Raw genomic sequence first — 10,990 nt, 5'->3', positions numbered from 1 at the left:
GCATCGGGCTCCCTGCTCGGCAGGGAGTCTGCTTCTCCCTCTGACCCTCCCCCCTCTCATGTGCTCTCTCTCATTCTCTCTCTCTCAAATAAATAAATAAAATCTTTAAAAAAAAAAAAAAAGAATATGCCTCTCTCTTCAGGCACCTCCTGCCCACTTCCTTAGCATGTAAACTCATTCTTACCGAAAAGGTCAATTAAAATAAGAATATTTATTTAGGGGTGATGTGTTTCAGGACACACTACCCCAAAATGGGACATCTTGGCATCTTGCTTTTTGCAAAGAGAAGGAATTTGAGAAATGGCATGTGCAAGAAGGACTTTCTGACCTTCCCCACTATATCAGGATGAAAGGAACATCCTTATCTCTAAAGATAAAGGGGCACAGAGAGGAATCGGAAGGAACAGGCTTTGCTGTTTCCCCATTTACTACACTTATCTCCTATCCTATCTTTCCATGACCTTCCAGTCTTCATCAAACCTAGCACAAAAACACTCAGGCTTAACTATTTTCTTTAGGTCTTCATTTCCTTATGAAGGCTCTCATTTCACATAAAACTTATATTAAATAAATTTGTATGCTTTTCTCCTATTAATCTGTCTTTTGTTACAGGAGTCCCAGTCAAGAACTTAGAAGAGTAGAAGAAAAAGGTATTTTTCCTCCTCTACAGGGGGATGTATGTTGATGTTGCTTTCATAAAAATACAACTATGTACTACTGCTCAGTATCATAAGAAAGTACACTAATACTACTATTATTATTATGGATTTTTAGGTTCCACCTAAAACCAAAATTCAACTGTCATTTACTGAGAGCTTGCAGGGCTCCAGTCTCTAGAGCCTAAACAGATGATCTCATTTAATCCCTCTATCAACCCTGAAAAGTAGATATTTTGTACAGGTAAGGAAACAGACTTAGATGAGTGAAATGACTTGCTTAAAGTCAAAGAAATTTTAGGAGGATGAACACAGATTTGAACCCAAAACTCTGAATCCTAAGAATAGGCTCTTGACCCAGTGGTTTCAATCCTATTGCACAGGAGAATCATCTGAGACATTTTAGGAACATTCCCTCATCTGGGCAACACATCTTAAAATTATTAATTGAATTTGGATGGCCGTGGCACATGATTCCACTGTGCAGTCAGGGTTAAAATACAGGTCAATCAATATCTTTGGTTCCCTAAAATCTAATGACAGAGCAGATATGAAACTTGGTTCACTTTTTCTTTTTCTCTGTGTTGTTTCATGTAAGTATGAAGAGAGCTGTAACTAATGTTTCTGTCCGATTCCCACATGAAGGCTAAGCCTTAGGAAGAGCTTGTCAGCAAACAGCACAGGTAGAACATTGGCAAAGAAATCCATTGAATTTAAGATGATAAAAATTGTGTTGTTTGATCTTACTTATTAGCCTAGATATGTTCCCTAAATAGAAATTCAAGTAGATCAGAGGTTAGTGTGAGATTCTATCATTTTTCTAGGCAAGGATTGATTAAAAAATAATGTAGTGAAGTCAGCTGGTCATTACCTTAACTTAGGCTAAATCTTGTTTAAAACATTTAGGCTGAAAGAAGTGAAGCTACATTTCTTGGTAAACTTTTATGGAGCTCCGTTCCAGCAGTTTAATAGCTCAGCATATTCATTTAATCTACAAAATTATCCAAATAAGGAATGTTCGAATTTGCCTATCTTCAATATTCTAAAGTAACTTGTTTAACTGATATATTAAAATACTACTAATGCATATGTCAGTTTGTGGAATATGAGATTTTATTCTGATTTTCATCTGGAATGGATGCCTCATCTAAACACATGAGAAATATAAGCTGTCAGAAATTTCTTGCTTTGGCTGCTATGTGTTCATGTATTCTGTCAGGTAGATCTATCTGTTCCTACCTATGAATTCAGTGTGCTTACGGTTTGGTCTTTATGTTGCCCGGGGTAGGGAATAAAGAGCCTTTGCCTCAGAGTGTAAGTATTCATAAATATGTATTAGTATGTAAGTATGCTCTTTTCTTCCTTGGCACCTATATTTTCACTGGGGTTCTAATGCCACTTTCCTAATGCCAGGACCCCATGCCTTGGTTCATGCTTTTCTATTCCTCTTGGTTCCAGAACCCAGAGACTAGTTGGAAACCCACTATTGCTCTTGCCTTCCTGCTCGATTATTCTTACAGACTTTGGATGTCTGTAAGAATTTCTCCCCATCCCCATTTCTAAACTTTTAAACTAGATTCATAGTCTTCATGTCTCTTGGATTTCACTACCCTCAAGAACTATCATACATGTCTTTCTCCCCCTCCAATACCCACTTATTAACTAGATTCACAGACACGGTGTCTCTTGGCCACCCAAAACTGATCCACTAGGGAAACAAGTTTCCTAATAACTGTCAACTTTAGCATCATTGTTTTTGTTTGTTTGTTTTTGTTTTTTTATCATTGTTGATCAAGTTTTCAAACCTGACATGACATATGTTTATTTTATTTATTTATTTTTAAAATTTTATTTATTTATTTGAGAGAGAGAGAGCACAAGCAGGGGGAGGGGGAGAAGCAGACTCCCCGCAGAGCAGGGAACCCTACTAGGGACTCTATCCCAGGATCCTGGGATAATGACCTGAGCCAAAGGCAGATACTTAACTGACTGAGCCACCCAGACACCTGACATATGTTTATAATGTATGTTAAATAATAATTTCTGGCTTCTACCTGCATAATACAAGGGAAGTACTCAGATTTCTAACAACAACAAAGTTAATAGGGATTTTTATATTAAAAATTCTTGATTAGGGGCGCCTGGGTGGCTCAGTCGTTAAGCGTCTGCCTTCGGCTCAGGTCAGGATCCCAGGGTCCTGGGATCGAGCCCCACATCGGTCTCCCTGTTCCGCGAGGAGCCTGCTTCTCCCTCTCCCACTCCCCTGCCTGTGTTCCCTCTCTCGCTGTGTCTCTCCCTGTCAAATAAATAAATAAAATCTTAAAAAAAAAAAAATTCTTGATTATTTTGTGATTTCCTTTTAACCTAATGTAATTAATTTTTTTCATTACATTTCTTAGTTCAAAAAACAGGAGACAAAAAGCAAAAAGGAAAAGAATATAAGAAGTGAAATAACATGATGCAAAAGATGTATAAAGCTTAATCAAAACATTTTAATTAACAGTGACTTTAGAAGCCTAATTTTAGCCTTCTCCCTTATATTTGACAAAACCACGTTGTGATCATTATTATTTTTTTTTTTTAAGATTTTATTTATTTGACAGAGAGAGACACAGCAAGAGAGTGAACACAAGCAGGGGGAGTGGGAGAGGGAGAAGCAGGCTTCCTGCTGAGCAGGGAGCCCGATGCGGGGCTTGATCCCAGGACCCTAGAATCATGACCCGAGCGGAAGGCAGACGCTTAACAACTGAGCCACCCAGGCACCCCGTGTGATCATTATTTTTAGAGGCCAAGTCATAGGCAAAATGTAATAAAAAATATTACAGGTGCTTATTTAGTAATTCATACACAAATATGTAAAAGTTTAACAAAAAGCTCAAGCTTTTCTCTGTAGTTTCCCACTTCTTAAACAGTAAATTTATCCCAGTTGTCTGTAACATTTATTCTTTCAGACTCTTCCTTGACCCCACATAGGAAAATGAGATGGTGGTTTTTTGTTTTTTTATTTTTTTGTTTTTTTTGGTAGAAAGTATTGTGAAAAACAAAGTGATATAATATAAACTGACAGTTGTTACTACCCAGGTTTTCCTTAATAATGGAATTTGGTTTCTATGTCTTGCTTTTCAGCACATTTTGTGTTTATAGCTTTTGGGGACTTGAAGGGTCTGGATAAATAATAGAGTAATATTTTCTATCATATTGTTCTCTTTTTCCCTACCTTTATTCTGGGAAATTTCTACAACTTAATGAATTTGTTTATTATTATTTTTATTTTGGCCAGGAGATGAATATTATACTCTGATTTTTCAGTTTTTGTTTTAGGGGTACAATAATTTAATGAATATTTCTGCAAAAATTAATTTTAAAAACTTTTAAATTGTTAACATGTTTGCCTTCTTGTCCCCTGCCCCAGTGATTTTTCTTTTGTTGGTTTGCTTGTGAATAAGAGGGACTTAAAGTTCCCCTTCAGTTTGATAAACTTGAGACAGATTTCTTCTTGCCTCCAGGCTTCTGACCTCTGTTTTTTTTAGAGCATTTAGAAAATTTATAATTGTAAATTCTTTCTCTCTGCTCCTTTGTGATGTAAGTAATTTTAAAAAGATTCTTGCCAGTTTATGTCTTTCTCAAGAAACTGGGAACCATCTCTTGAATGTAATCATCAAAGAAGACAGTGTTCCTATCCCCTAGGCTGTAGGTGGATAGGAGCTTAACTTTGGGTGGGCATCTTGCTCCAAGTAATAAAACTGCTTCCTGTCTTGAAGATATGAGAAGGCTTACTTTCCTTTTGGTAAGTGCAATTAGCAAACACAGATGGCCTGTGATCCTCCCACCTCTTAAAAACTCCCTCATCCTTTAGTTCAGTGGAGTTGAGTTCAGAATGAGTTCTGGCCTCTCTCCCCCATTGTAGTAGCCTTGAATAAAATCTTCCTTCGGTGCACTTTTTGCCTTGACACCTGTTTTTAATTAGTCTACTGCCCTTTTTTAAATTTTTATTTTGTTGTTTATATGTGTTGTATTAGTTTCAGGTATATATACATATGTAATGATTCAATAATTCTATATGTTACTCTGTGCTCATCATGATTAGTGTAGTCTTAATCCCCTTCATGGGACACCTGGGTGGCTCAGTCAGTAAGCCTCTGCCTTCGGCTCAGGTCATGAACCTGGGGTCCTGGGATGGAGCCCCGTGTCAGGCTCCCTGCTCAGCCTGGAATCTGCTTCTCACTCTCCTTCTGCCCCTTCCCCTGCTCTTGCTCTTTCTCAAATAAATAAAATCTTTAAAAAAAAAAAATCCCCTTTATCTATTTCATCCACCCCCCACCCACCTCCCATCTGGTAACTATCAGTTTGTTGTCTGTAGTTAAGAGTCTGATTTTTGTTTTTTTTCTTTTTTTCTTTGTTCATTTGTTTTGTTTCTTAAATTCTACATATGAGTGAAATCATGTGGTATTTATCTTTCTCTGACTGACTTATAGTATTATACCCTATAGATCCATTCATGTTGTTGCAAATGGTAAGAATTCATTCTTGTTTAGGGCTGGGTAATATTCCATTTGTGTGTGTGTGTGTGTGTGTGTGTGTGTGTGTGTATGTATACCACATCTTCTTTATCCATTCATTTATTGATGGACAGATGGGTTGCTTCCATAGTTTGGCCATTGTTCTTAATGCTGTAATAAACATAGGCGTGCATATATCCCTTCAAATTAGTGTTTTCATATTCTTTGGGTAAATACCCAGTAGTGGAATTACTGGATCATATGGTAAGTCCACTTTTAGTTTTTTGAAGAACCTCCATACTGTTTTCCACAGTGGCTGCACCAAGTCTATTGCTCTTTTAAAACAGCTTTAAATGAGGTATAATTTACATACCATAAAAACTATCTACTTTAAGTGTGAAATTCAATAATTTTTAGAACCATTCTATGTAAACGGTTCGGGCTTGTCAACTGGCAGGATTTATTTTAAGTTGAGTAGGTGGGAAGCCAGCCATGAAGTTGAGGACTCAAAGCACTTTTCTTTGATCATCTCGTATGTATTTTGATGGGAGACCTTCAGATCTTGTTTTTGTTGCTATTGTTGTTTGTTTGTTTTATGCTTTTTATTTACTTTTATTTTGTGTGTGTCTTTTTGGTCAAAATTAACTGTATTTTTTAGTTTTACTTCATTGGGATGTGGTAGCAAAATTGGCACACACAAAAAGGATGCTGATATTGGGCCTAATTAAGGTAAATACCTCCTACCAGGTCGTAGGAAAATGGAAATAGCAAAGATAAACATAGAAATTGGAGGTTTTAAAAAGTGAGTTCCAGTGTTAGTTCTGCCATAAACTATGTGACTAGAGGTGACTTTTCCTCTCATCTGTCAGTGTTTGGATTTGAGATCAGTCATCTCACCATTATAACACTGAGCCTTTTGTCAGTGGTATGTCCATTTGTAGCCATGTGAGGCCACACAGGTCCTGCTGAGGAGACAAGGCCACAGTGGTTGAGGTGCTTTGAGGACCTGGGTTTGGCTCAGTGAGCCTCCCTGGGTTTGCTCAGATTGGGCAACCTGGGCCTAAAGTCATATGGCTTGACAGTTTGATGCATCATACTTAGACTTTAAGTAGCAGGGAATAGAGGGATGGGGAAGGATCAGCACTTATTCTTGAGTGAGGAAGCCAATGGAAGCAGGACACTTCAATGCTGCTTCTAATTTTTCTACCCAGGCTGTTTGTTTTAAACCAAGTTCTGCCCAAATGGAAAAGATCTAAACTTTTCTGAAACCTCTTTTCTGTGTGTGTGCATGTGTATGTTTTAATCCTTTCTTTGTTTTAACAAATCTCTACGTAATCTCCACATCTTCTGCAGAAGTGGTGCCTCTAACCCCACCCTAACATACCTTAGAACACTCATCCCCTGGGCACCTGTGGCTCAGTAGGTTAAGTGTCTGCCTTCTGCTCAGGCCATGATCCCAGGGTCCCTGGATGGAGTCCCACATTGGGCTTCCTGCTTAGCAGGGAGTCTGCTTCTCCCTCTCCCTATGCCCCTCCCCCTGCTCCTGCTTGCTCTCTCTTTCTCACTCTCTCTTAATTAAATAAGTAAAAAATATTTAAAAAAAAAAAACCGACACTCATCTCCCTGATTGTTTGCCATTCTTTCCTGAAATTAAATATAATCTCTCCTAGGGCTCTGCTTTTCCTTTTAGTTTTGAAGTTCTCTCCTCCCAGTGTTCACAATGCTCAATATGCTTAGAGTAGAGTTTGATGAACAGGCAAAGAAATAATCCCCTCACCTGGACTGAAAGGCTGTTGGTGTGGAAGGCAAGACTCCTGGGGCACAGTCCTATGTTCACTTTCTAGAGATAGGATAAACTGTTTTTATCTTTTAAAACTCAGGAGATTAAAAATTTGTATTTCAGTATTAAGCTGATAATGCTTTGTAAGAGGTTATCCTAAATTCCTACCTGGTCTCCAGCAGAGAAAGATATTTGATCAGAGCCGAGAGTGTAAAATGCCTAACAACAGCAATCATGGTCACAGACTTTTCTGTTTTTATCTTCCTATTTCTGGTTTAGAGCTATGAAGTGATTATATGTAACCTACTGCTCTTACTCCAAAGTAATGCTGTAGCCTAACTTAGAAAATTTCTTACAGCCCTTAAATTCTTTATGACTGAGATTATTTTCTTCATGACTGGTAATTCAGTATCTTCCAACTTGGTCACTTGTCCTCACTGACTGCTATTTTATTAAACTTGGAACTATAGGTAGGGTACAAAGGGAAATTATTAGAAGCCTGCTTTTTTTTTCTAGGGAGGAGAAAAGATCAGGTTGCCCTATCTGCTCACTTGTGTGTGGAACAAGAACTGGACCCCCTGTCCTGGAAGTGTTTTGTTTGTTGGGTGGTGGTTAGAAAAAGTAAATCAAAAGCTGAAGGGATTTTTAATGGCTAACAACTCTCTACCAGCTGTTTTGGCAGGACTTAGGATTTAATACTCCCTCAGTACCCTTAATGGAGCATGAGACCCAAATCAGTGCCAGATGTCTCCAATACCACAGTCCTGGGCTTTGCCTCACCTGCTTCTGAAAGTGGAAAAATAGCTTCTTTGGGAGACAGGCAGATATAGGTCACAGCGAGCCCTAGAGAGTGGGCTGAGATCCTAGGCACTGCATTGTGCCAAGCCTCAGAATTCTAATCTTGTTCAAAATCTTGCTCAGAATCTTGTTCAAAAGGTTCAGCTACTCTATCTCCTACCAGCCTGCGAACCTCTGAGGTTTGCAAGTGAGGGCTGAGAAGGCACTGAGAAGTGGACCAGAGAGGGGCTCGCCCCTTACCCGAATGGAGTGGAATTTTAGTGCTACATCTCTTCCTGATTCTGGGCTTAGTGGATCCTCCATATTCTTCTAACAACCCCTTGACTCCTTCTTTGCTAACCAACCATCTGCACCTGCCAAACTAGAAAAAGGAAACAGCAAAACTCTCACATATGTCCTGCAACAGCTCCTTCCTTCCTTCGGAGGGGCTTGCATGTTCCACTTCCCGCTGTCCCCCCCAGCCCCGCTTTGGAGTCTTATATCTGTTCCTTGAAGACAAAGGGAAGGGGTTTGAGTCCGAATATTTATTTCCCCAAACCCACCCCTTCTGAATATTGGAATTGTGGTGGCATTTTCCCTCAAGATCCCTCTGCTTTGGCTCTAGAGGCTCTTCCAGATGGGGGGATGTTGTTATTGGCAAAGATAAGCATCTAGCCAGATTCCTTCAGTGACTAGGCAGTATGTATGGGTGAAGACTGAGAGCAGGGGCTTGCACTAGTACTTTATGCCATGATGGCACACAGGGACTGCATCAGGGAAGCCACTTTGTGGTAACTGCGTCAAGGCATTGTGGGGAAAATGTGGTGCTCAATTTGGAAGTTGAGATGTCCACTAAGTTAGTCACTGAAGGCAGGCATGTAGACATTGCACGTTGCTGGGAGCCAGGTGGAGCCCCAGTCCATATTCCAGTCATGATCATTGTACATGGGGCTGTGGTTCATCTGTGTCACCCACACAAACCAGTTGATTTCTAGGAACCTGACCATGAAGAAAAGGCCAGGAAGCTTTTCAGTCCCAACAACATCCCCTAAGTGAGGAAGACACTGGTGTAGAAAGTGACCATTCAAGTAAGTCCACCCAATTTTTCTGCTGGGTAACAAAATAGAAAATATGCCAATGGAAGTAGAGAGGCAACAAGGTTGGAGGCTGAGTTGGGAAGAAGTACTTGTGCTGGTGGTTGTAAGGCATGTACTTTTTCTTGTGTGTCCCAAGCTCCCCAGGGAGGATCTTCCCCAAGGCAAAGAAGAAGAGGCACATGTTGATATCTGGGTCTTTGCAGAAGCAGTTGGGGTTGAGGTGCTGGAGGTGCATGTAGTCCAACCAACTGCTAGGGGTTACTTTCAGGTGGCCAATCGCAAAATGATGTAGCAGGTGGTTCCATGAAAAAGTGCCGAAGAATGACAGATGCCCAAAGTCATGCTGCAGCCAGCCAGCCTGGGCCTGAACTGTGCTAAACAGTGCATACAAAGGAGGAAGGGCAGGAAGGAGGTCCCAAAGACCCAAAGAGTGAACCAGGCAGCTACATCCAGCAGCAGGATGTGGAGTAGGTACAGCAAGAGGAAGACATGATTGGCCTTCATGAGCCCCTCTGCTCCACCATGGTCCGTAGCTGCCAGAATATCTGTTAGCTCTTTATTCTTAGTAGGCTCAACACTGGGCTGCTCCAGAGACAGCTCTCCAATCTGGGAGAGAGCTCATATACTTCCTCACAAGGACCTTGTTGTTGTGTGGAAGGCTACAGAGGGATCTGTGGCATCCTGTCCTGAATTGTGGCTGATGGTGGGAGTACTCCCCCAGAGTGCCTGGGGTCGAACATGCTGATTTTGTATGCCCTCTAGTGGATCATGAGCCATCGTGCCTGGAGTGCTGCATCACCTTGTGCCAGGTGAAGTTGCATGCGGTTGGCTCCTGGGCTAGGGTCTTGGCGGCCACAGAGTTGGGGGCCATCTGCACCTGGCGGTGTTGTGCTCCAACAGGGTAGGGGCTGTCAGGCACGCACTGGGGAGCCCGTAGGGTAATGCACCTGTTTTTTTGTTTTTGTTTTCAAATCAGTAAATACCCTTGCTTATACTCGCTGTCTTCCAGAGTGTTTTAAAATCACTGTCCTTTTTGTTCTCTTGCCTGTATATAGCTAGCTAGCTATCTTTTATTCATTTGCTTGCTTCCCTGTGTTTTTTTCCAGGAATTTGGGATGATTGCATGTGTTTCCTGCCATCTTGAATTACAGTTCAGTTGTCTTCTAAGTAAAAGTTCTCCCAAGGTGGTCAGTCTGATGGGAGACCCCCACAAAACAGGGACCCAAATTTATATATATATATATATATATATATATATATATATATATATATATATATATCTCCTCTTTCTGAGGGTGAAAAAGAAGAAAATCCCGTCACACTCCTGAGGACTACAGGAATTTAGCCTTGTGTTTGAGAGTGGGGGGCAGGGAGGAAATGTCACTAAGAAGTTGTAACCTTAAGCCAGCATGAATTTGGAGGCTAAATTCATGGATTTTTATTGTCTATACAAATTCAAGCCATTAATTTATTAAATTGCTTTGAATCTATGGTACACTTTGTTTTTTGGATTTAAACATCTGGAAAATCAAAATGCATCCTACTAACAACAGCATCTTCTATTCAATGAAATACTGGAGTTTAAAATTTCCTGCCAGAAGCAAAAGCAAATTCTCTCTGGAGTAACACAACTTCATTCCAGTCTCAAAGAATTCCCACAAATAATTTTTCATGGAAAATGCGTAGCTCACTATAAACAATTACTAACCATATGAATAACAAAGCAAACCATGTATGAGAGCCAGCAGAAAAAAGGCAGGAACACTGCATTGATTAGATGCTTAGAAATTGAGTGGTTATTCAAGAAAAAAAGAAACTTTTGGCAACTATGTTTAAAGAAATAACAGACAAGATTTAAAACATCTTTAGGGAACAGGGAATTATAAAAGAGCCCCTAACAGATTTTTAAAAGAACCATATAGATAATCCATAAATGCTTTGAATTTCTTAATGTGGTGTTCTTTGTTTTTCCTTTAATGATGTCAAAGTGATGTCATTATCGTATTAGCGTTCTCCAGAGAAATAGACTCAAGAAGGTGTGTGTGTGTATAGAGAGATTTATTTTAAGGAAGTGGCTTCTGTGATTGTGGAGGCTGCCAAGTCCAAGCTTTGCAAGGTAGGCTGGCACACAGAAGACCTAGGGAAGGGCTGATGTTGCAGCTCAAGTCCAAAGGCAAACTG

At 40.1% G+C, this 10,990-nt stretch overlaps 1 pseudogene; it reads right to left on the bottom strand.

Moving 5' to 3' along the window:
- Nucleotides 1-8,363: 8,363 nt before the first annotated feature.
- On the bottom strand, nucleotides 8,364-9,680 carry LOC102742933 (acyl-CoA (8-3)-desaturase pseudogene; annotated as a pseudogene).
- Nucleotides 9,681-10,990: the final 1,310 nt, after the last annotated feature.

Source organism: Leptonychotes weddellii, chromosome 2 (assembly GCF_054177405.1).
Source record: "Leptonychotes weddellii isolate Sample4059 chromosome 2, ASM5417740v2, whole genome shotgun sequence".
Lineage (NCBI taxonomy): Eukaryota > Metazoa > Chordata > Mammalia > Carnivora > Phocidae > Leptonychotes > Leptonychotes weddellii.
Note: the sequence above shows the minus strand (reverse complement) of the source record. Positions and strands in the feature narration are given on the sequence as shown.